Genomic DNA, 13,649 nt, shown 5'->3' with positions numbered 1-13,649 from the left:
TGAGGTAAAAGTCACATCAATGTTTTCTGGTAAGACGTCATTTGTGTCGGTTTTAAGCTTTATATTGACTGCTTTTACAAGTTGCTCCTCATTTGGTTTCCTAGGTGAATACCCATCCCAAATTGGAGGTGGACACTTGTTGTAGCTAACAGTCGGTTTCTTACCACAATCTTTCTTTTCTTTCGGCTTCTCATCTTGAAAAGCTTCCATACCTGCAACAGTTGGGTAAACACGATTAATAAGATAATCAGAGGTAGAATAACTCAATAATAACCTCCTAATCCTCTCATTTTCAATCTTTTCAGTTTCCAACTCTTGCTTCCATTTGGCACTCTCTTCAATGTAGAAATTTATAGCTTTTTGCTTCGACATTAAAGTTGCATTCATCATCGTCAGCGCCTGTTCTCTTTCTGTGTTTGTTTTTTGGAGACCAGTTACTGTTTTGTTCAACACGTCGTACGATTCCTTCACATAATTGAGATTGAACAGTAACTATTCTTTCTTTTTCTCGTACTCAGCTATGATGTCATCTTTTGCTGTGCATTCCTTGCAAGCTTCCAAGCACTTCTCACATGGCTTGATAACTTCAACAATCTTCTCAACTTCAATTGTTTTAATAACTTCAACCACTTTTTCTACTTCAATCACCTTTTCCACTTCAATCACCTTTTCTTCTTCAATCACCTTTTCTTCTTCTTTCACAACCTCAGGAATCTTCTTAGCAACATTTTCAACATTCTGAACATCACCTTCAGATTCAGATTGTTGTTCTTTAGCAGCTTGTTTCTCTTTCAGTTTCTCCATTCTTTCTGCAAAATAAAAATGAAAACTTTCAGGAGACAGATGAGATTTTGCAATATTTATATGTTTCTGTTCCTCATCATCACTGCTACTATGATTTGGTGATTGATCAAATTGAACTGATTTTTCAGAATCAGTATCAGATACACTAGAATCAGACGGTGTTTTGTCAAATACAACATCCTGTTCTTGAACAGTTTCATCTTGTACAATTTCATCTGAACTATCTGAAACATCCTCAGAGTGTTCTGAAAGTCTATCAGTACTATCTGAACTTTCATCAGATGACACAGACTTTTCATCTCCACTTGACACATTCTCTCCAATAGATCTCATCCAAGTAGCAAACAAATTTGGCTCTCGGACGATCTTGGCAATGAAAGCTTTAAAACTTCCCTTTTCATCCACGAACATATCCCAACTGAAACCTTCTGGTAGTTTCTCATCATCTTGATCGATAACACGTTCTGCTGTGGCTTCAGATGATATGTAATCACTCCAGCTGAAATCTACCACACATGCTCTTTTGGAGTCTTCAATCTTTCTTCCATGAGCTGTCTGCGGTTCTTGGGATTGACCAACTTGTTGATAGATAGCTTTGCGGTAGTAATCATCTTTCCCGAATGGATTCTGTGCTCCGCTAGCTTCTCTTCCTTTGCACTCCCGCTTGAAATGGCCTTTCTCCCTGCATCGAAAACAAGTAACTTTAGATTTATCAAAACCTAAAGTAGAAACATGTGCATCAAGAAAGTCATTTCTCCCGGTAATGGTTTTGAATTTTTCAGCTCGACGAAGAACACTAGCAAGACACCATTTGATATCCATGAGTTCCATTTCCTCAGCGTCTATCTGATCGTAATCCTCTTTGGTGAGCATAGGATTTCCGATCCGACCAGCAACAAGACCTTCATAAGATAACAGAACAGAACCCAGAAGTGCCATATGGTCTTTTGCAGTGTCTTCAGAGAAGCTTTGACCTTCTGGAAGATTGAGAGCTATGTTGCACTGAATCACATATCCGTTTCCAGTTTTTGTACTCTGAGACTGAAAACTTGTGTTAGTCTCTTTCGGATTCACACTCGGAAACGATGAAAACCCGCTGCTGCTCTTGTTTGAACCCTGGTCAACTTTTTCTGATGAATCTCCAGCACTGAAAGCGGTTTGAATCTTTGGGCTTTTTTCAACTTCAGAAACTGGAATACTACCTTTATAGTACATTTTAACATCCTGTTGACCACTCGGGTTATTCATCCTGGCTATCTTCTGTTGTTCCAGATTCTGTCCCTCTATTTTCTCAATAAACTGACCAATTGTTAGTTTTTCATAAACACCCGTGTTTTTCAATATCATCAAATACGTTCCCCACTCTTTCTGAGGTAACGCATCAGCCAACTTATCAACCCATTCCTCACGACCTTTTTCAACTCCCAACATCGATAACAATCGCACTAAGTGGCAGTATCTCTCGATTAGCTTTTTAGTATCCTCTCCCGGCAAACTGCTAAACAAATCAAATTCCTTTTTAAGCAATGCCTTCTTGCTTTTGAGCATACTTTCACTACCCTCGAATTTTACTTTAAGAGCATCCCAAATAGATTTAGCAGTTTTGTCATGTTGTAGCAAAATGAATATATCTTCTTTAATCGCCCGCTGTAACAAACTGATCATCATTTTCTCTGCTCTATACATTGCACGTTCTTGTTCTGAGAATTCAGATATCTGTTTAATGACTTGCAACTCTGTTCGAGGCAATGTGTACTTTTCCAATATGCATTCCCACGATCTGAGATGATTTGCCTGAACCCAGTTTTCAAACCGATCCTTCCACCCATAATACTCCTCAATGCTCATCAATTTTGGGGGCTTTTGAGTCGTTCCCGTCTCATTTTCTAAATTCATTGCTTGAGTAATTGCGGCTGGAGTAGTTGATGTAGCAAAGGCGTTGTAAAACTCAGAATTCATGATGACTTAACACGATTTTCAAGGCAACTGACAGAAAAGCGAACCAAAAAGATCCTTTTAAGCGATCCAGCACCAATGTCCTAAGAGCGGTTCAATATTAGTCAAAAGAGCGATCCAAAAAGTCTTTGGATCGGTCCAACAAAAATGTCAATTCGAGCGATTCAAGAATGTTCGTTCGAGCGGTCCAGCAACTTTCCTTGGAGCGGTCCTGAAATGTGCACTTTGGAGCGATTCAAGAATCAAATTACGAGCGGTTCATCCTTAAATGTGAACAAATGAGCGGTCCAAAACTATGAATTACGAGCGGTTCATGATGACGTCATTAGAGCGGTCCACATTTCGAACATATTTTGATCTGTTTGTAAGCTGAATTTCGGCCTCAAACTTTCCAGGGTTTGTCTAGGTATGATAATGAACAATCTGTGAGATTTTGAATGAATTTCAACCGAGAAATCTCCCCGAATCAGAAAAAAAAATGTAGAAGTGAGAAGAAACAGTGAAATCCGGCTATAATCTGTAGAAAACCTCCTCCCAAGCTCTGATACCACTTGTAGGATCGATTGCTGACCCAAACGAGTCATTCAGAGGTTAACTCTTGCAATTCAGATGCGGAATAATAAGAAAAGCAAGTAGATATAGCTTGTTCTTCCTCCTAACTGCTTGTTGTATTGATTGGAAACAATTTACAGCTCAATCTTCACACCGGCAGAGCTTCGGCGTGGAATACAATGAATCGTTACTGAGGATCGCTCAAGACACACATATATATAGTTGTTTGGAACCGTTCATGTGGACATGTGACACATGAGCGGTCCAGGTCAGTCCATATAAGCGATCCACATGTGCCATATAAGCGATCCACATGTGCCATATAAGCGACCTACACTTCTAAAACCTATACAGACTCCCGTTTTCTCGTATTTCGTGCCCTATGCTATACAATACAATGTAAGACTTGATCCTAGATACCTAGACGGAATCAACAGATGTAGTGCACTAACAAATACTATTGTTTAGGGTTGATTATTGTATGTTGATTTTGAAAAGAAAATGACATGCTAAATAGCATGGACACCTCCATTTTCAAAGGAAATTATGACAAAATTTTCTAAAAATACAAACACTTAGAAATATTTTATAACAAATATATTCTAGTGTATTTTAACTATGGTTTTCAATATAAACTTTGCCATAATTTTTGTAACAAAAATACAAGTATTGGAGGTTGATTTTTATAAATAAAAATGGACAAATATATATTTAGAATATATATTTTATATTAAGACACTTGTGTGAATATTTGCATACTTTGTGAAATAGTTATATTATTTTAGGGTAAAATAATATAACTTAACTTAATACCAAGAACTTACCATCCAAAATAGTACCAAAAATCTCACGGAATAAATATATAAGTTACACACTTGATATTGAAACCGAACGCTAAAACGTAACTTACAAAATATTCCGGAAAGCATCGTATTAATTACATTTTTGGTAAATATTATTTTGGAAATGAAAGAAGTGAAAATATGGTTTTTGTACATATTACCAACTTATATCATATTTTCGACAAAAGAAAATATATTTTTTTTGGGAGATAAAAATATATTTTCCTAGTATATTTAGAAGATATATGATTTTTGGGAAAAATATATATTTTCTTGGAATACACTGTTTTTGACAAATAAGTTATATATATATTTTCTAAGGTGAAACCTGAAAATATATTATTTCGAGAATACAAAAGTACATGTATGAAATACCCCCATCCTTGGGAAGGAAATACGAAGTTAAAACACTTGAGAAGTATTAATACGAAATATTGTTTAAACAAATTATTCCAACTAAATATAATTTAAGTTGAAATATTAATTATTTTGACAAATAATTAAACAACTTGGAATAACCTTAGAAACGTAACTCCAAAACATGTAAATACAAAAGCAAGGCACGGCTCGTTCGGCTAATAGACCCAAGCACGTTGTAGGTAGTCGGGTTTGCTGAAGAGACTTGGGGTTACGGTTCTGAAGACGCAATACAGTGAGTTCATATCCCCCTTTTCTTTTAACTGTTTTCAGTTTTATACTTCGGGGGTGAAATACATGTTACAATTATTACAAACGTTTATTACATGGTATGGTTAGCTTAAGGAGGGTTTACTGCTTGATCATGTGAAAGGTGGGTATAACACTTAAGGCCATTAATCCTCGTCGTAGAACCGAGGGACATGAGTGATAGATCTATTTGGGTGTAGCGAGCCCGCACCCATGGGGAACAGGGTGGCCCATAGGGTGACTATGTCTTCCAGCCGGAGGCCCGGTACAAATCTGCTAGGTTTGAATCTTCCTGCACCATTTCACACATACCATTGGCTTTGCAACCCATTGGTGATCTGTTTTTCCTTATTGCTACATACCAGGGACTTACATACATACAGACATACTTTAAAGGTTTACTCATACACATACACATGAACTCGCTCAACTTTTGTTGATGTTTTTCAAACTACATGTATTTCAGGGAACTAGTGGATCTGGCAGGTGTATGCATGTGTCTTCAAGCTACGTAGTGAAATAAAAGATGTTATCCATGGTTTTTGAGTTTAGGGGGTGTATCCTATTCCTAGACGGGATACATGTTTCTAAACTCAGGTTTTATTTAAAGTCTTTTGTGGAGTCTTTATGAACTCAGTTAAACATGTTATGGTTTGTAACTTATTTTGGTGTCGATGTTTTCAAGACAGGTATGTTGTGGTATTTTCTAAACTTTATTAATGGATGAACATCTCATGTTTTTATCACATAGCATTGTTATGATTGATTGCTATGGTATTAAGAAGTCACACCAAATAACCACGCTTTCGCAAAAGTCAGGGTGTGACAGTACATGTGCATATTAAGGTTTTCTTGTTTAGATTTTGATCGGATTTTTCTTGATTTTTTTTCCGTTTTTCGTTTTTTTTTTCATGTGTAAGCCTCAGATCTGCATCCAAATGGCACCAATGATGATGAGGATGGTGTTCAGAATTGTACTTTCACAGAGTTGCTATCCACAGGTCAGTTTTTATTTGAAAGCATGTATTTTTTTTTCTTTAGGGGTATTTTTTATGAAACAAGTTTTTATATTTTTAGAAGGTAAAAACATCTGTGGTTACACTTGTATTAACAATATTATTTATTTTATTCTGTCCCAAAAAGTTTGTTTTATGAACTAAGTTTTTATATTTTTTTTTTGAAGGGAAAAACATTCGAGGTTACACTTTTGGGCCACCTAAAAAAATGCACCAGCATCTACACTTTTTGGTGACATTAAAAAAATGCACCACCATGTTTCTTTCATTGTACCAAAATGTGTTAAACTTGTACTAACAATACAATTTTTTTTATTCTGTCCCGATTTTTTTTAAGAGATAAGTTTTTATATTTTCCTGGAAGTTAAAAATGGATCAGTTAAAAATATTTGAAGTTACACTTTTGGCCACATTTAAAAAATGCATCAGTTTATTAGGTTTCATGTTATAAGTATTTTTTTTTAACTCATACTTGTTAAAATTTAGTAACAACGCAATGTTTTGTAAAAGACTTGTGACCTTTTTAAGGTTTCACTTTTATGATATACATATGCAAGCCCAACGTCGTTATAACTATTTTTTTTTTGTAGGTATTCAGGTGGACGAGGAACTTTTGTAACACAAGCTTCTATTTTTTTTTTGTTTACGTTTATATATGTACATTAAACGTAAAATCTTTGTAGTTTAAAATTTGTAACAATGTGATGTAATATAACACTTTGTGCCGGAGGAGAAAGAAAAGAAAACGCGTTACCCTTTTATGTATGTGGATATCCTTTAAATGGTAAAAAAAACATTTTTTCTTGTTTACTGGGTGTTTACATTTTTTGAAATTATACAGAAAATGTAACGTTATTTTTTGCAAAATGTTACATATAATGTAATACTTATTGCTCATTTTTTTTGTTTACCGGGTGTTTACATTTTTTGAAATTATACAGAAAATGTATTTTTACACTTGGTGTAACTTCTTATATTTGTATAATATATGTAATATCTTTTTTTTTGTAGTGTGCGTACCAACATGTAACATCTTTTTGTAGGAAGACGACATTTTTAACAATGTGATGTAATATAACACTTTGTGTCGGAGGAGAAAGAAAAGAAAACGAGTTACACTTTTATGTATGTGGATATCCTTTAATGTAAAAAAAAAACAAGCATTTTTTCTTGTTTACTGGGTGTTTACATTTTTTGAAATTATACAGAAAATGTAACGTTATTTTTTGTACTTTTTTTTGTAAGATGTTACATATAATGTAATACTTATTGCTCATTTTATAGAATGTAACCTTAATAAGATGGTATATATAAAGTAACATTTTTTCCTCATTGTTTACATTTTTTTTTTTTTTTGTAAAATGTTACATATAATGTAATATTTATTGCTCATTTATAGAGCGTAACCTTAATAAGATGGTACATATAAAGTAACATATAATGTAACCTTATTCAACGTGCATATCCAGTTTTTCACCTAATGCTTTTACATTTATTAGTTATATACAACACCGGTGGCCCAAACACCGATAAATTAAAAAAAAGTATCGTAAAACAACTTTATGAACAAAATACTTAAGTTACAAAATTTTGCCCCCACAAATGTTAAGGTGCAACATTATTATATAACCTAACAACGCATACAACACACTTGTTCCCTAAAAAACAAAATACTTAAGTTACAAAAATACTTTTTTCTTTTCTTTCAATTCCTTTGCTTGTGTGTCCGATTCACTGCCTTCAAACAATGTTACAAAATAAATTGTTAAACATTAATGTAACAAACCATCTAACAATCTAATGTTACATACCAATTAGTTTTTTTTTTATTTCCTATTTTTTTAGACACCCGCTTTTGTTTGTGAAAAAGGAGTTCAACTTATAAAATAACCAAAAGAACAAAAAAAAAAAAAATAATTATGACTGTTGTTTTATTTCAAATTAATTGTCAAACATAAATGTAGTCTTTTCTTCCCAATAGAACAATTTTTGTAACAACCTTAAAAAAAATGAAAAAAAGTTTTTGTTTATTCAACACCAACATACAAACCAAAAGACAGGGAATGCACACTACCTTCCAACATTGTTTATGAACATCACATAAAGTACATAAACCACTTTTTTAAAAAAGAAAAAAAAAACCCAAATGTGTATGAAAATAACAACCAAAAACCCTAGATGAAACCCCAAATTATACAGAAAACAAAGCTCGTAAATTTGTCAAGAAAAAACACATTTTTACCCCCAAAAGAAAGCCGGATGGTGGACGCACCTAAAAATTTGCAGTTGATGGAAATCTCCGGGAAGATCGTTTGCAAATCTATCAGTGTTATTTAGGTTTGGAGAAGGATAATTGTTGATTTGCGGTGTGTTTTTCTGCAGGGGCTTTTTGGATGAAGATGAGATGAAGAGAGAGAGAGAGAGAGAGAGAATAGGTGCTTTGCTAAAAACTGATAAAAGAAAATTGAAGTTGTGCAATGATGGCTTTTGTATTTCTTGTGGTGTTGAAAGTTGTAGCTAGGTTTCATAGGCTTTGTTAGGCTAAAGGGATAATAATGAAACTACAATTGCATCATACGAAGACATGCAATTCAATTCTCCCAAGCACACAATTGTCACACTTTATTCCCATTTCACCCTTATGGGTACTATTACTAATTATTATATTAAAAAGTAAGAGAGATAATACTCAAACACATCACAACCATCCATCTATTATAATCAATGGTATATATTGAGTTTTCAGGGTTTATTCAACTCAAGTGGGTTTTCAATTTATCCTTGCCCTATATATATATATATATATATATATATATATATATAGGGTGGGGTTCTAGAGTGAACACTAGTGTGTTTGCGAACTGAGTGAACAACTCCTGACCATTGATCTACACACGTGTATGGCCAGGATCTCATCATCAAATCGTAAAATACACTAGTGTATTTCAACATCAAATCCTGGCCATTAATCTACATACATGTATGGCCAAGATTAGTTCACTCAGTTCGATATATGTATATATATATATATATATATATATATATATATATATATAGGGTAAGGTTCATGCGAGAACCACCTTTATTGTGAGAACCACGAGAACCAATGTGAACACAACCTAAAATAGCTAAAAAAACCTACACCCCCCCCCCCAAAAAAAAAAAAAAAAAAAAACCTAAACTAAAAGTAGCGATTTTTTTTATAAAAAAATATTAATTTTTTTTTTTGTTTTTAGCTATTTTTAGGTATTTTTGGTTGTGTTCACATTGGTTCTCGCGGTTCTCGCAATAAAGGGTCGTTACTAACGGATCCTTCTCATATATATATATATATATATATATATATAGGAGGGTTCAATTAAAAACCACTAGTTAAAGTGACAACTTGAAAACTAACTAAAAAAACCAAAAAAACATACTTTTTATAGATAAAAAAACTTTTTTCAAAAAATAAAAAACTGTGCTGCACATGTGCATTATTGCACAGGTGCACTATAAATTTTTCTTTTTGAAAAAAACAGTTTTTTATATATAAAAGGTAGAGAAAATGTATAAAAAAATTGTTAAAAAAATTTGGTTATGTTTGTTAGGCTTTTTTAGTTAGTTTTCAAGTTTTCATAATAAAATGAGTTTTCGCTTGAATATATATATATCGGGATTTTTGGAGCTAGAGAATTGGTGTGATTAAACCAACATACCTAAGACCTATTTATACGAGTCTTGTGGCGGGGGTTTCAAAATGGTGAAAAATTCAGTTATCTAACAGCAATAAACGGCTATATAGTCGTTCCCAATGGACTATATAGCCATTTATTGCTGTTAGATAACTGAATTTTTCACCATTTTGAAACCCACGCCACAAGACTCGTATAAATAGGTTGGTTTAATCACACCAATTCTCTAGCTCCAAAAAAAAACAAAAAAAAACGCAAAAAAAAAATGGCTTAAAAACGCAAGTTTTAAAACAACCAATTTCTCAAATGGCTAGCTTAAGTACTCAAGGTTCACGTGATGTCAGTTCTCCTTCAAGTAAACCAACTGTGATTAGTATCTTAAAAACAACGAGGAACCAAAAGATTTGGTAAAAAAGTATATTTATGTGAAATGCCCCACAGTACGCAAAGGGCTCAATGTAAGGCTTGTGGTATGTTTCTAAATGCCCAATCCAAGTCCGGGACAGCACATTTGGAGAAGCATTGCTAGATATTAAAAACCGTTCCGACTCGTAGTCAATAACAAATGTCGACTGAATGGGGTGTTTGGCATTTTAGAATAGACATGGTTCGTTAAAGAATGACACAATCTTTTATTCAAGATACGATATAACCTTCTTATTGTCATGTAAGTCTCACTACTATTATAAGTGTGACAACTGGAACAAAATCGGTAATTTTCGTACTATTCTAATATCATTTATTATCTGCAATTATGTGCTTAAATATCAACATTATGTGATTACCTGCCATACATATGAATTCATGCATGTTTTATACTTCAAATATTGCTTTATGCATTACTTTAAGCGTTGCGTCAGAAAGAATAAGACTGGTAAACTCACCGGTAAGACACACTGTGTCAGCATTTCTGCAGAAAGCAGTCAGGCACTAGAATTAGGGCCTAGGAATAGGTCCAACATTTAAAATACATTAAAACCCAAGTGTGGATACAAGGGTTAACATATAAACTTTTCGGAAGTTAAACTATGCACTAAAAGACACCCGAAACTCACTTTAAATGCAGAATTCTGCACAAATCAGCAATAAATCAGGTATAAACAGCTTTTTAACACTAAAATATCATGCAGAATTTATGATTTACTGTCCAAAATAACTTACAGAGTGTCGGGAATCGAAACTGTCACAAAAGGTGCTTCATAAATAGTGAAACTGCGCAATTTAGCACTTTAACGAACAGTAACGAAACGAACAACCGGACACTACCCGAAACATCAGAATTTAACTAGAAGCATTGTTTTTATGTTATTAAGCTAGTTATCGGGTTAGAACATCATAACACATCCTAAAACACCATAACACATACAACCCTAACTAATTATCTTTAAATATAACTAGATCACTAACTAAGTTGAAAACCAACCATGCACCCCCCCCCCCCCATAACCGGTTGGGACATGGGTCCCACATGTTGAATTTTATTTGAATATTTTAAGTGATTTGTCTAGAGTTTATGAAACATATTAACCAAGAAATAAGAAAATTGTTGGAAAGAACTTTATAAGGACCACAAGGTTACCCCTTCATCATTCATCACTTTCTAAAACACAAACACCTCCTCCTTCCTTCCCTTTGGTCTCGGCTCAAACACACCCACATACATCCATCTTTTTTAAGCTTCAAACTACTAATCCAAGGTCACTTGAAGGTGTATGGAGGCTATCTAAGGAGGCTTGAAGTGCTAGAACTTGAAAGACCTCTCTTTGGAACTTTTAACCACTAGATTTCTTCCATATTCATCTTCATCATTCTTGTGCCACTTCCCTAGCTATTAGAGCTAGTAGTAAGCTTCTTGATTACTATAATAGTTCATGTTTATGTTATGTACAAGTCTCACCATCTAAACAACTAAACTTTTAAAGTTAAAAATGAGAAGATCTAACATATTCATGAAGAAAACAAGTGATTATATTAATTTTTAGTGTATGTAATGAAGTTGTTGATGTTATATCTTGTGTTTATGTTTAGATCAAGTATGTTAAGCTTGTTAGAAGCTTAGATCTAACAAGTTTAAGCATGGATCTTGAAAGATCCATGGTTAAACTTGAAGATGAACATACACTACAACAAAAATGGCTTTTTAGGACCTTTTCTGTAGGACGCTTGTAAAAGTGGGTCCTGAAAAACAATTTAATAGGACTAATGAACTTCTGGGGTCCTTTTATCATATACTCTACTAAACCGGTGTCCTAACAAACTATTTAATAGGATGGATGGTTTTTTGGGGTCCTATTATCATATAATTTAATAGGACACTTAAAATGTAGATCCTAATAAAGTACTTTATAAGACATTTAATTGTTAGTGTCCCATTATGTGGTACTGTATTAGGACACTTGATCATCTGGGGGTCCTATTATAACATAACTTAATAGGACACGTTGTACTTAAGTCATAAATGTTTAGTGTTATAGGACCCTTTCTAGTCGAAGTCATATTAGAACTTAACTTAATAGGACACTTGACACTTGGGTCTTATAAATTTAAACTTTATGGAACGCTTAATCATCGTGGTGTTATTATAATACACCGTAATAGGACACTTGATTTTTGAGTCATAAAACATTAGTTTTATAGGACGCTTATTCACTAGAGTTTTATTATAATATAACTTAAAAAGACACTTGACACTCGGGTCTTATAAATTTAACCTTTATAGGATGCTTAATCATTGTGGTGTTATTATAATACACTGTAATAGGACACCAGATATTTGAGTCATAAAACATCAGTTTTATAGGATGCTTATTCGCTAGAGTTCTATTATAACATAACTTAATAGGACACCTGACACTAGGATCTTATAACTTTAACCTTTATAGGACGCTTAATCATTATGGTGTTATTATAATACACTATAATAGGACATTTGATATTTGAGTTGTAAAACATAAGTTTTATAGGACGTTTATTCGCTAGAGTTTTACAATAACACTAGGTTATTGACCCGTGAACAGTAGTGGTGGACGGTGAGTGGTGGTGGCGGCCGGTGAGTGGTGGTGGTGAGTGGTGGTGGTGGTGGTGAGTCGTGGTGGTGGCCGGTGAGTGGTGGTGGTGGCAGGTGAGTGGTGGTCGGTGGTGGTGGTGGTGAGTAGTGGTGGCCGGCAACGGTGGTGGTGGTGGCCGGTGGTGGTGGTGGTGGTGGTGGTGGCCGGTGAGTAGTGGTGGTGAATGGTGGTGGTGGTGGTGGTAAGAGGTGGTGGTGGTGGCCGATGGTGGTGGTGGTGGTGGTGAGAGGTGGTGGTGGTGGTGGTGGTGAGTGTTGGTGGTGGCCGGTGGTGGCCGGTGAGTGGTGGTGGTGGTGGTGAGTAGTGGTGGTGGCCAGTGGAGGTGGCTGGTGAGTGGTGAGTGGTGAGTGGTAGTGGTGAGTAGTGGTGGCCGGCGGTGGTGGTGGTGGCCGGTGGTGGTGGTGAGTGGTGGTGGCCAGTGAGTAGTGGTGGTGAGTGGTGGTGGTGGTGGTGGTGGTGAGAGGTGGTGGTGGTGGCGGCCGGTGAGTGGTGTTGGTGGTGGTGGTGGTGAGTAGTGGTGGCCGGTGAGTAGTGGTGGTGAGTAGTGGTGGTGGTGGTGGTGGCCAGCGGTGGTGGTGGCCGGTGGTGGTGGTGGTAGTGAGAGGTGGTGGTGGTGGTGGTGAGTGGTGGCCGGTGAGTGGTGGTGGTGGTGAGTGGTACCAATACCGTAGTTAAAACCGGATTGAAAAACGGATCAATAACTCCGAACGAGGCAGTTACGTGATTTTAGCGTAACCGACAAACGAACGCGTCAATTACAAATCTCCGACTTTATTTTTGAATGTTTTGACACTAAAAATTTACTTTACGACAATTTTTCGAGAAAACGGGCTTTGGAAGGTTTATTGGACCGCTCAAAACACGCTAATGGACCCTGGGCCCAACCCATAAGAAACACTTCTGGAACCCTAGATCAAAAAAAAAAAAAAAAAAACCGCACACCAGATCCCTCCATTTCTCCTCTGCGTATGCTTCTTCCTGGGGAAAACCCTAGACAAACACTCCCTGTCTCCTCCTCAACTCCAATGACCGGAGTAAACTCCGGCGAACAGTCGACACACACACCCTCCA

The sequence above is a fragment of the Helianthus annuus genome, chromosome 4 (genome assembly GCF_002127325.2).
Source record: "Helianthus annuus cultivar XRQ/B chromosome 4, HanXRQr2.0-SUNRISE, whole genome shotgun sequence".
NCBI classification, from domain to species: domain Eukaryota; kingdom Viridiplantae; phylum Streptophyta; class Magnoliopsida; order Asterales; family Asteraceae; genus Helianthus; species Helianthus annuus.
This window is presented reverse-complemented; position numbering follows the sequence as displayed.